This window comes from Megascapheus bottae, chromosome 15, assembly GCF_031878675.1.
Source record: "Megascapheus bottae isolate mThoBot1 chromosome 15, mThoBot2.hap1, whole genome shotgun sequence".
NCBI classification, from domain to species: domain Eukaryota; kingdom Metazoa; phylum Chordata; class Mammalia; order Rodentia; family Geomyidae; genus Megascapheus; species Megascapheus bottae.
In genome coordinates, this window is record NC_143523.1 from 46376982 (window position 1) to 46390673 (window position 13692).

Below are 13692 nucleotides of genomic sequence, written 5' to 3' on the forward strand. Positions count from 1 at the left end.
TTATTTTAAGTGATTCCAAACTTAACATATTTGGATCATTTATAAATAATTAAATATATACGTAATATGTATACATATGTGATACATAATATGGATCACAGTTAGGGATTGAAGCTATGTTCTCATGCACCTCACTGCTGATTTACACTAGCGTCTGTATTTACCTTTAAATAATTCTGCCATTTCTAGAACTACTAGTATGTTATCCTTAAACAACTTCCTTTTTTATTATTTTCAAATTCTTAAGATCTACAAAATATAATTAGGCAGAGTTTTTAGAAAAATAAACTATAGACTAAATTCTTAGCTATGTAGCTCTTTTGGAACCTTTTTGGACTCTTGATTCTATTTTGTACTCTGCATTCCTGCAGTTTCATTTAATTAATTAGAAGGTTTTACTTCACAAGTTGACTCAGCAATATCTCTGTGTCTTTTTCTTTTTCGGCCAGTCCTGGGCTGGAGCTCAGGGCCTGAGCCCTGTCCTTGGTACCGAGGAATCGAATCCAGGCCTTCATGCATGCTAGGCAAGTACTCTGCCATTAGGCCAAACTCCCAGCTCCTGTGTGTCTTTTGAGTTGGAAATTCTTTTGGCTCTGTGTAAGCAAACACTGCCCATTAATTAGCAGCCCAACATAGAATCATCTGTTGATGATAAAATCACCAAAATGGATCTTCCATAAGTGTTTATACTACAGTGTATCAAAAATGTCATAATCTCATTTCATTAAGAAATTTACATACACACCAGATTTTAGAGTGCTTATTCTTGATGAACATCTACTTCCACACTGTTTGTGTTTGGAAACATTCAGTAGCCAAGCTTGAATTTAAAATTTTTAATTGAATGCTTAAAGAATTACAAGTGTTCCTTTCCTTGCTCTAATGCTAACCAAAAAGCTTTTCTAAACTGCTAAGAATGGATGGAAGATTCTGCTGAGGGCTGTAGATACTTATCTGCCTAATTGAGTCATCATTTGTTGACAAGAGAAAAACCATGTGACTTGCTTTAATGTTTTTCTCAGAAACAGCAGGAGTTTAGATTGTAGTTCATCCAAGAATTTAAACAGCAGCAATACTATCAGACATGAAAATACCAGTGGTTATGGGGTAGTTGTACCAAAAGATGAATAGCAATATAAAAGTACATAATTTTGATACATGTACTATAGAGAATTTTGTCTAACTTATGTAAGTCAGATATTTTAATTATTTATGTCATTCAGTTACTCTTAATGCTTATAATTGCTAGGTACCTTAAAAATGGTTGACTTGTCAAAATTAATCAATATGAGATTAATAAATGGCTTTAAATTAAAATTGGTAAGGATCACTAAAAGAATGAAGTACAATTGAAGGTTTTTTAGTAGACAAGGAAGTAATATGATCCGAATTTTGCTGGGTATATTTATCTCATTGAGTGTCTTAAATTGATGGTGGAATACTTATTAGGCAGTTATTACTTTAGTCTGGGTTGATGGAAGAAACTTAAAGAATCTTAACTATTATACAAATAAGAATGTAGAGAATGGAAGAGCTATTGCAAAGGAACATTTTATGCAACAGAATTTTAAAACAATTAAAAGTTGGGGCCTGTGTCCCATTGGTAGAGTGCTTGCCTAGAATGCACAAAGTCCTGCATCCAATTCCTTGACTTAAGATACACAGAAAAAGCTGGAGGTGGTGCTGTGGCTCAAGTGTTAGAGCACTGGCCTTGAGAAAGCCCAACAACAGTGCCCAGATCCTGAGTTTAAGCCCAGGACTGGCATCAAAAAAAAAAAAAAAAAAAAGAAAAAAAGAAACACCCTCTCAGAAGACTGGAGACAATATAACTGATCCTGTCTGTACACAAGGATTTTGAATATATGAAGATGAATGTTGTAAGCACCATTGTATGGAATGCTCCCTAAATAATAAAAACCAAATTAAAATCAACAGAAGAAATAGGCTAAAAGTTCTGAAAAATAGTGTCTCATCACTGAATAAAATGACTAATGGAATTTGATAATATAACTGATGACAGAAATGGATTGCTAGTAAATTTATTAGAGGAAAATGTAGTATGAGTTATAATTGGCAATAAGTAACAGAATCTGACTTTTAAGATAAATAACTATAGTCAGAATTGGTAAGATTAATCAAGTGGAAAAAAAAGTAAGAGCAATATTAGAAATGAAAAGCCATATATAATTTGTGAGCAGTTTTAGGAAAATTTTGGACCTGACTATCTCAGTTTGTTGATGTATTTATTTTGTATCTGCATTTGTTTAATAGTATTATAGTTGTCTTAGCCAGTTGTCTTATGGCTATGGATAACATTCACAAGGTAACGATTTTCAAATTTGGGCTGCTTTTGTGTGTACTTCTTTTCTGACTTCTGAACGGTAATGTTCAATTTGTTTCTTCATTATATGCAAACAGAAATCTTTGTGTTATACTTTCAATCTTATTTCTCCCTTATATCTAATATATCTTCTCCCTTATAGCTTATATCTTCTGTGGTACCAGAATAGGTTTGATCCAAGTTCTCTAGCCAAATCTAGGAGTCATTCTTGCTAAAAACCTCTGTGGTTAGATTTACAGCTCTACTTTGCCATTTTTACCTACCTATGTTCATCAACCATTGGTTCTGCTCCTGTCTCTAGCATATAATGTAAAGCTATCTAGTGATGCACACTGATGATCCCAGCTGAATGAGGAAGGAGAATCATGAGTTCAGGTCTAGCCTGGACTATGTAATGAACCATTAGAACAGTTACCATTGTCCACAGTTTCATTCTATTACAGTTCTCTCCAACCCACACCGCCTCCTCCCTAGTCTCCTTTTACTTTTTCATATTTTTGTTTGTTAATGCTAAGGATTTAACCAGGGCTTCCTGTATGCCTGGGTATGTACTCTACTACATGCTATATCACCAGATTGATCTTATGCAACTTTGCATAGCACATTTTGGGATTTAAGATTTTTCTGTAGCTACCAATTAGTCCATACAATAAACTTCAAATTCCCTTCTCTTTACTGTCTTAATCTTTTCAAACTAGTGTCCAGTTGACACTCCTGTCCTAACCACCAGAGTGCTGGGATTACAGGTGTGTGCCACCATATAGGTCTCACCATTTTTTTCTAAGGCCTGACTCATTGGTAACTATCACCTTTCAACTCACAAGTTATCCTCTTAGAGTTTTTTTTTTTCTGATCAGCTTTTTACAATACGCCTTGCTCTTCGTTGAGTCACTATTGTACTCCTTCAAACCCCTTTCCATATAAGCATACTTATACCTTTATTGTGCTTATCTCATTTGGTAATTAACTTGCTTAATCCCTCCTACAATCCTAGATGATGAGAGGTAAGATCTTTGTCTATCTCTTAATAATCTCTGGCATTACTTCTGTCAACTAACATAGTACATATTCTCAGTAAGCATCTGTTGAATCCACTATTTCTGTCCTAATGTTGCGCACATTGCAAACAACCCAAGAATATACATTAATACAGTATTTCTCTTTGTCTTAAACATGATGGACCCATTTCCTTTATTATGCTCTCTTTGGGATTTTCCGTTTAATATGAGCACATTCAAATGCATACATATAGCCTGTATTATTTTCTCTAAATATATGTATTTCTACATTGCATCTTTAGTATCATGATCATGAGTTTTGAAACTTATTGTAGATAATGCCTCTTATTTTGTTGTTAGATACAACATTAGACTTCCTAAAATGGACTCAACTGCATTTGCTTTCTTAGATGTACATTCTGACCTAAAAACTAATTCTAGAGGTTGTGGACAGCATTTTTCCAAATTTGCTAAATTGTGATCACTATTTTACATAGTGAGCACAGACAATTTTACATGTTCTAAAAGCTAAGAGAAAGTTACTACATTTGCTTTCACCAAGAAGACTGAAAAGAAGTTTATTAAAAAGGATTTTAGAAAGAACAGATTTATAGCAGCTGTCTGATATATGACCAGAATCCTCATGTTCAACTAAAACAGACTTGCCCTAGGCTTTCTAGAGCATAATGCCCTTAGCAAGTAGCTTTCAACAGCCTTTTCAGGAAACAATATTTTCCTTTGGCAAAAGGGTCACTGTACTGTTTTTCTTTTTCCTTCTCCTTTCTTATCTTTTGAGTACAGGAAGTACTTTAAATTTACTAGCAGCTTTGAAGGCATGAAGCAAGTTTAGCCCCAGAAGTATTTCCTGTTATAGTATTAATCTAATTCCATGAAAGTAGAACTGATTTTTCATCTGTAAAGTAGATAAAATGCCTAGAGCAGCCGACCATTATTCTGGGTTATCATGATAAAGAGGCTTAGTTTTGACACGAGAGAGTTTATCAGCCTAACCAGTGGAAGATTTCATCTTCCTTGTTGAAAGATATATTAATGGATTATAATCAGTCATCACTTTCAAAAAAAAGTTTACATTCATATAGGAAATACTTTCTATCAGTAAATGTTTTCTTGATAAAATTTGCAATGGAGAAATCAAGCAAACATACTGAAATATCACATGCAATTAAATCTGTTCAATTAAACCATTTTGTGTTCATTTTGATGCTAAAACTATTGTTCCAAAATGAAGTAATCACAAGTAAATTTTATAATTTTATATTAGTTGTTTTATAACTCAGCTTATAAATTTCAATTTATAGCATTGCATAACTTACTATAAACATGTTTTTGGTCTTTGTAGCATGGAATCTTACAGCCATTTGCAGGTGCAATAAAATTATTTATTAAAGAACCATGACGACCAGCTACATCATCTTTAATACTTTACTTAATAGCACCAATCTTAGCTATCGCACCATATTATTAGGTCATATAATTTCTGCTAACAAATTATAATGCAGAAGTAATATTCTTTTAACAAGATATTCCTCTTAATGAAAAAAGGTAAATGAGGATAGTTGTGACTTTATTTATTTATTATGAATATATAGTACATGCAAATAAAATTTAATTCATAGTATGAACGTTTACAAGTTCATCTTTTTCATAGTTTGTTTCATAGCTCTTACTCTCTCTCCTACTTCCCCACCAGGCTAAGGCTTTTAAATTAATTCTTGTGGCTTAGTGTTGGCTAAAGAACTTTTATATGAAAATGGATTCCACATTGGACATATTTATAGTATTTCCTTGAATAATAACAGCTTACTTTCATGCATGCTTTCTATATGCTAGTGCATTATGTATTTAGTTTCTTTCAATCTCCTTCTGAGTTAAATTACGCTGTGCATTTGAAAAATGAGGAAACTGAAGCTTAAAGAGGCAAAATAAATGATTCAAGTTTACATAACTTACGAGTAACTAATTTGAACTACATCTCAGACCCTCTTATACCAGAGCTCATATTCATAACTCATAGATATATAGAAAGTTATATCTTATTCTACAAATTATTCTTTTTTTTTTTTTTTTGCCTGTCCTGGACTTGAGCTCAGGGCCTGAGCACTGTCCTTGGGTTTTCTCAAGACTATAACTCTACTACTTGAACCACTGCACCACTTCTGGCTTTCTCTATGTATGTGGTACCAAGGAATCAAACTCGCATCTTCGTGCATGCTAGGCAAGCATTCTGCCACTAGGCCAAATTCCCGGCCCCTTATTCTACATATTATTCTTGAGAGCAAAAGCCTTTTCTGAATGTTTGCTTCGTAATAAATTATTTGGGCTTATAATAGGATACCTAATTTTGTTTAGTCAAAATAATGATGATTATGTTATTAGAGATGTTTATATTTCAAAACTTGCTTATCTGAACATAAGCAATCGTAAGCACTGTAAGAGCCAAGTAAGGTGGCTCACACCTGTAATCCAAGCTACTCAGCATGCTGAGATGTAAGGATCAAGGTTTAAAGCCAGCTCGGGCACAAAAGGATCTGAGACTCTTATCTCCAATTAACCTGTAGAAAATGGGCAGTGGGGCTTGGCTCAAGGGTAGTACGGTAACCTAGAGCTGTAGAGCTCAGGGACAATGCCCAGTCCCAGGGATAGGGCAGTAACCTTGAGCTAAAGAGCTCAAGGATAGCACCAGGCCCCGAGTTCAAGCCCCATAACCCCTCTTACTCCCCCCACCGCACCAAAAAAAAGAAAGAAGAACACTGAGAACTAAATTTGAGATTAGGAAACTTGCAGTTTTGTAATGACCCTACTAATTCAAGACATTATGTATGATCATCATTTTTCAATGCCTATTGAATAATCTCAGACCATTCTCTTAGAGAAGCACTGTGAATAAATAATACAAGATCAGTTACATATTTATTCATTAAATTATGCCTTGGGTTTTTATATCCTGTGATGCATTGTGAGAAAGAATGAATGAATGAAAACATAGGTATTATCCTTATTGCATTACTAGACTTATAGGAAGAATAAGATTTATTATGTATAACTTAAGATTTATTGTGTATAACTACAGCTGAGGTCACATAGACACCAAGTTGATTCCAGTATTCTTATCATAGTAGCAATCTTAACTTAGAAACTGAAGACTTTATTCTCCACCTCGTGAAAAATCACATCTAAAGAAGAGTTTTGGGGGACTAGAGTATAACTCAGAGACAGATGCATGCTTAATCATGAGCAGTGTCTTGGGATTGAGCCTCAGTACCAAAAATATATATTAATAAACACATGAATGTTAAACATCATTAGCATAAGACATACTCAACTTCATATCCACTAAGATGGCTGTAATAAGTGTTGTCCAGCATGTAGTATATTGCTGCTGGGAATGTTGGCAAAAAACATATAAAATTATTTATAATTACCAAAAGGCAGAAATAACTCAATTGTGTATCATCTGATGAATGGATGAATAAACCATATTATTTAAACTGGATCTTCATCTGCTCCTCTTCCCTCCATCCTCCTCCTCGCAAAAGGATTTTTTTATTGTAATTAATAGAAGGGTTACATTATATTCGTAAGATAGAAGGTGCATTACTTCACATACATTGACACCCTTTCTCATGTCTTGGTCTCTCCACCACCACCCCTCATCTTGTTTTCCCCTCGTCCCTATCCAATTTCAAATAACCAAATACACATATATCCAATATATCAGATAACAAAGTGAAATACTGTAACAATATGAGATAATCAAGGGACAGCAAAAGAGATTAGAGATAACAGTACATTAAGGACAACAATCACTCATTATATGGCTTTTGTTTCTATATCCTAGAGATCCTTTCATTTAGCATCATACTGTATGGCCTTATGTATCTAGGGTTTGCTCTATTGCAAATCTCTGCCAGGAGAGGTTTCTACTGCTTATGACAAATGAGGGAAACCATTGAGCCTATGTTCCTTTGAGTCTGGCTTACTTCACTTAATGTGATTTTTTCTAAGTCTTTCCATTTCCTTACAAATGGGGCGATGTCATTCTTTCTGACAGCAGCATAGAATTCCACTGTGTATAAATACCACATCTTGTTGATGCACTCATCAACTGAGGAACATCTGGGTTGGTTCCATATCTTTGCTATGATAAATAGTGCTGCAATGAACATCATTGTGCTAGTGGATTTAGTATGCCCTTGTTCTGGACAATTGGGTAAATGCCAAGAAGTGGAATTGCTGGGTCATAGGGGAGCTCTATGTTTAGTCTTTTGAGGCACTGCCATACTGCTTTCCATAGTGGTTGAAGGAGTTTGCACTCCCTCCAACAGTGTAGTAGTGATCCTTCCTGGCCACATCCCCTCCAGCATCTGTTGTTATTAGTTTTTTTGATCCTGGCCATTCTAACTGGAGTGAGGTGGAATCTTAGAGTTGTTTTGTTTGTTTTGTTTTTGTTTTTTTGCCAATCCTGGGGCTTGAACTCAGGGCCTGAGCACTGTCCTTGGACTTTCTCAAGGCTAGAGCTCTACCACTTGAGCCTCAGCACCACTTCCAGCTTTTTTCTATGTATGTGGTACCGAGGAATTGAACCCGGTCTTTGTGAATGCAAGGCAAGCACTCTACCACTAGGCCAAACTCCCGGCCCCTCTTAGAGTTGTTTAGATTTGCATTTCTTTTATGACTAGAGATGTTGAGCATTTCTTCATGTGTCTATAGGCTATTTTTGTTTCTTCTTCAGAGAAGACTCTCTTTAAGTCTTTGGCCCATCTGTTAATGGGATGGTTGTTACTTTGGAGATTAGTTTTGGAGTGATTCAATTTTTTGAGTTGTTGATATATTTTACATATGAAGCCTTTGTCCGTTGTATGGTTAGTGAAGATCTTCTCCCATTCTGTAGGCTTCCTAATTAATTTACTAGCTTTGTCCTTTGCCATACAAAAGCTCTGCAGTTTAATGCAGTCCCACTTATCCAGCCTTTCTCTGATCTGTCGTGTTTCTTGGTCCTTATTGAGAAAGTTTCAACCTGTGCCAAGGAGGCCTAGTGTATCTCCTATTCCTTCTTATAAAGTTTTCAGTGTGTTGGCTTTTACCTTGAGGTCTTTGATCCATTTGGAGTTAATTCTAGCGCAGGAATGTTCCATGGATTCTTAGTTTCTCCAGAGCTTTTAGCATAAAGGGGTGTTGGATCTTGTTAAATGCCAAAAAGGAGTTTTTATAGTTTAGTTTTCATCATTGGTTATTCCAGATTTAAACATAAAGCATGATACTATGACACTGCAGGATGAAAACATACGAGAAAAGCTCCAAAGCATTAATAATGAATATCTGATAAAGGGTTAATTATCCAAATAGATAAGGAAGTCCTTCAGTAGCAAATAATAGTCCAGTTCAAATTCTAAGTCCAGAATTTGAATAAAAAATTTCCAATGAAGGCATTTGTCAAGAATTATAAGAACGATGTTCCAAGATACTAATCAAGAAAATGTAAGTAGTAACCACAGTGAAGTATTTCATCTGTCTTATACTTAAGACAACTTGTTTACAAAAAGATAGTCATGTGAAGGGAATCCTCATATATTGTTAGTGGGAATGTATAAGGTACAACAGTTAAGAAAAACAACACATAATTTCCTCAGATTAAAAATAGAAATACTATATGATCTAGCAGTCGCATTTGTGAATATAACCAAAGTTATTAAATCAGTGTGTGAAAAGATATCTAGTTTATGGGCTAGAAGTTTGGCCTAGTGGTAGAGTGCTTGCCTAGAATGCACAAAGACCTGGCTGGGTTCCTCGGTACCACATACATAGAGAAAGCTGGTAGTGGTGCTGTGGCTCAAGTGGTAGAGCTCTAGCATTGAGAAAGCCAAAGGGCAGTGCTCAGGCCCTGAGTTCAAGCCCCAGGACTGGCAAAAAAAAAAAAAAAAGAGGTATCCAGTTTAAGGATATTTAATATGAGGCATGGTGACTCTTGTGAACAATTATGCAAAATGATAAATTTGAAGTCATGAATAGGGTAATTGTCTTGATTATGTTACCTGATCATTTAACAAGTACTTCTTGGGGCTTGAACTCTAGGCCTGGATGCTGTCTCTGAGCTTCAGAGCTCTACCATTTGAGTCACAGCTTCACTTCTTGCCTTTTCTGATTAACTGGGAATAAGGGATTCACAGACTTTTCTGCCCTAGCTAGCTTCAAACCATTTTTCTCAGATCTCAGCCTCCTCAGTAGCTAGGATTTCAGTTATGATCCACTGGCCCTTGGCTTACATTTTACACCATAAATATATGGGTTTTTTTTGTACATTAGACTTCAAAAAGGGTGGAATAAATTACTAAATTATTTACTATTTAAAAAGTTTACCACCGGGTGCTAGCAGCTCACACCTGTAATCCTAACTACTCAGGAGGCCAAGTTCTGAGCATCATGGTTCAAAGCCAGCCCGGGAACAAAAGTCCATGAGACTCTTATATCCAGTTAACCACCAGAAAACTGGAAGTGGTGCTATGGCTCAAGTGGTAGAGCCTTGAGCTGAAGAGATCAGGGACAACAGCGCCCAAGGCCCATGAATGACTAAGTAAATAAATAGAATTACCTTAACTGTAGATGCATTCAGCAATATATATATAAACCTTGACTGTTATATTTTTTCTTTTTTCTTTTATTTTGTTTTTGTGGGTCGTGGGCTTGAACTCTGGACCTGGGTGCTGTCCCTGAGCTCCTCAGCTCAAGGCTACTGCCCTACCGCTTGCCCTGGGCATAGTCGTTGAGCTCTTTAACTCAAGGCTACCAATCTAACCCTTGAACATCTCGTTGTGTGTGATGAGGTTTGAACTAGGCCTGGGCACCATCCCTGAGCTCTTCAGCAAAAGGCTACCGCCCTGCCCTCGAGCCAAGCCTGGCTTCCTGTTTTCTAGAGGTTAATTGGAGACGAGTCTCGGGTCCTTTTGTGCCAGGGCTGCCTTTGAACCTTGATTCTCAGATCTCAGCCTCCTGAGTAGTTAGAATTACTGGCGTGAGCCACCGCGCCCAGCTTCACCCGTTTTTGTAAAAGAAAAGGAAGCAAAGGCTCATTTCCAAGGATAAATCCTGGCCCAAGATTTTGGATTCTAAATGGGGGTAGAATTGTCCATTGGTGTGATTAAACACATATTTGGGAGTTAGTATCTCCTGTTGGATCCCAGTCTTGTACCTAATTTGAAACCTTTTCTTTACAAACTATCTTTAAATTTTTCTCTAGACATCTTAGGTAAAAATTAAATTGATCGTACTTGTAGAAGTTTTTAAGTATTTACTGAAATAAGTAAAGATGGATAGTAAGTTTTATATTGAGGGGTGGGGAAGTTTAGAGCAGCTTTTCCCTCTGCTAATATTTTCTTTCCTATGATTGTAGAATAGATATGCAATTTATAATATGAGAAACGATAGTTTGGCTTTTACAGAATCTTTCTTTTTATTTCAGTGTAAAGGGTTTAAATTCTTTTGTCTTCTGCATCCAGCAGTGAGTTCAAGGGTGATGGTCATTAATATCTTGATCCATTACTTTTCAGAAGAGATAAGACTTTTTTCCTGTAATGGTTCATTTGTCTGCCTGCTTTATTTCCCACCAGGACTCACAAAATCCATTTCCTATGACAGTATAATAATTTTCACAACATCTGATTATAGTGCCACATACATATAGAATATTAAAGGTACAGATTAGAAATAAAAATGAGAAAATCAGAAAAAAGACTGGTAGAATTATTTTTAATGTTAGAATTACTAATTTAGAAAAACAAATATAAATACTATGTTGTAAATAGATTATTCAATATTTTTTTCATAACATTAACATTTATTGCTTTATATGAATACTGTATTAAAAGCCCAAGCATTCAGTTTACACACAGAAATTATACAATTATATACTGCTTCACAAAGACAGTAAACACGTTACATTCTACAAAATCTACTTTACAGAAATTTAAAAATTCTAAATATCAAAAGATAAAGCTGAAGAAACAGGTATAAATTTGGCAGCCAGTAATTTTGACAGGGAAGTTGCAGCTTTGCATGACTTTAAATATGTGAATCTGAAAATATTAAGTTTAGAGTAATCATTGTGCTTTGTGTTGATCTGAAAATTTTAACACTGGCTGTCGAAGAAGCATGTTCAAAAATGGTTTACCTGAGAGCACAGACAACAAAGAATCAAATCTACAACAAAGTGAAGAGAAAAACCACAGTGATTCTCCACCATCTGAATCAGAAGTTTCTTAAGTAAGCTCTACAAAAAATAAACATCCAGATGAAGATGCTGCAGAAGCTGAAGGGCATGAGGTAAAAAGACTAAGGTTTGACAGAGAAGAAGTCAGAGAGACGGCCAGTCAAACAACTGCCGGTGAGATTTCTTCAGTCAAGGTGGAAGAAACAGAAGCATCATCTTCATCTCAGGATAAAGACAAAAAAAGTAACCATTCCAGGCAGCACTGTTCAGAGGATGAAGAAGAGGATGAAGAAGGGGAAGAAGAAGGGTCTTTTATGACATCAAGAGAATCGATTGCAGAAAGAAAAACTCAAGAAAGAGAATCTGATGATGCCTTAACTGTGAATGAGGAAAACAATCAAATGGAGGAATCTGGTCTGTCTCAAGCTGAGAAAGAGTTGCATTGCGAAAGTAGTGAAAGTGCAGGCCCTGAAGATAGTGGTTCTGACTGCCAGGAGGCGGAAGAATTAGTAGGATCCACTTCCAGTAAAACTGGAGAGATTGCCTCAGAATCATCCATGGAAAACGATGACGAAGCCACAGGTGGCACGGATGAACCAATGGAACAAGACTAACTACTTAGAAACCTTTAGATACAGTATTTTACATACAGTCCTGGTTTTACACTGTATAAAACTTTTATGTAACAAAGTGGACCTTTAGTTTTACAAGAGAAGCAGGTTGTAAAATAAAGTACTTTAAGAATAAATCCTGAAGAGTTTGTACCTTTAAGAACTGTGAATATCAGCTCTTTTGGTTCCTGCTTACCACTGTTTTTTTGGTTTGGGGTGGGGTTGGGGGTCCTGGTCAAATCAGTGGTTTGTGTATAGATTTTTTTTTAATTTAGAATTAAAATTTTTAAACTGGAAGGTAATTATAATTTTGCAAACCTTTTAAAGATGAATATGTTTAGTTTATACACATACAAAGAAGCTTTTTGTCTTGTCTTTTTCTGACAGCTTTAGGAGTTTTCATATTTTGGTCATTGTTTCAGCATTTTAACATGTGAATTATAGGGTTTCATGCTAATTTCCAGATTTTATTGTTTGACTATGTACAATAGAACTTTAAGTCATATATACACACATATATATACATATATATATTATTCTAAGGGGGGAAATGTTATATTTTTCTGTTTCTATAAGAGATGAATACAGTGGATACTTTTTCTATTGGTAATGATTGAGTTCACCTCTTTCAGAAGACATTTTCTTTCTCTTCTGAGTAAATCAAATAAAATCTGGCCCTTGTGAAACCCTGGAAATCTTAAGTCTGTCAGAATACTAGGTAAAACACATTCCAAGAGACCTGTTCAAACTAAAATTCTTTTGTATACTTCTGAGGTGCCTGAGGGGGAAAATGACTATTTATGAGGACATATGCTTTATCTTGGAAATTGTGTTCAAACATAGCTTGCTGTTTTATAGGATGAACGCTCATGAAGCTGATATGAGACCATCTCACAGAACTGGACAGGTTCCTTAACTTTTTGCTTGCGTTTCTGAACATTTTTTTCTAAATTATTCTAGAGTATGCAAATGTCAATGGTACGAAACACCACAGTACTGGAAGGATCCACATATTACATTAGTAATGTACCCAAGCTAGGACAACACAGCTTTAGGGGTACACAGAAGCCACCATAATGGGCCATGGCATTTTGATGGGAATTAAATATTTTTGAACATGCTTCTTCGACAGCCAGTGTTAAAATTTTCAGATCAACACAAAGCACAATGATTACTCTAAACTCAATATTTTCAGATTATTCAATATTTTTGAATGAACTTATTACATGAATATTTCCTGCCCTATTTGCCCAGATGGGTTTTTTTTTAATTTCTTTATTTTTTTTGTACCAGGGATGGTTGTGCACGCACATAAAATCTCAACAGATAGAAGGCTGAGTCAAAAGATATGTAAATTTGAGGCTGTCTTGGGTTACATAGTAAATTCAAGAACAGCCTAGGCTGAGTAATAGGACCCTGTCTCAAAGAAAAATACCAGTAATAAAGTACACAGATGTTTCAGACATCATCTTATTCTCAGAGGAAGTGCTGTTAACACCTTTTGTTTTTATTAGTTAT

General features: G+C 35.5%; 1 protein-coding gene and 1 pseudogene across 1 annotated transcript in view; both read left to right on the forward strand.

Moving 5' to 3' along the window:
- Positions 1-13692, forward strand: part of Adk (adenosine kinase) — a 328745-nt gene that overhangs the window by 133311 nt on the left and 181742 nt on the right. The window lies entirely within an intron of this gene.
- LOC150054302 (serine/threonine-protein phosphatase 4 regulatory subunit 2 pseudogene) lies at positions 11506-12311 on the forward strand (annotated as a pseudogene).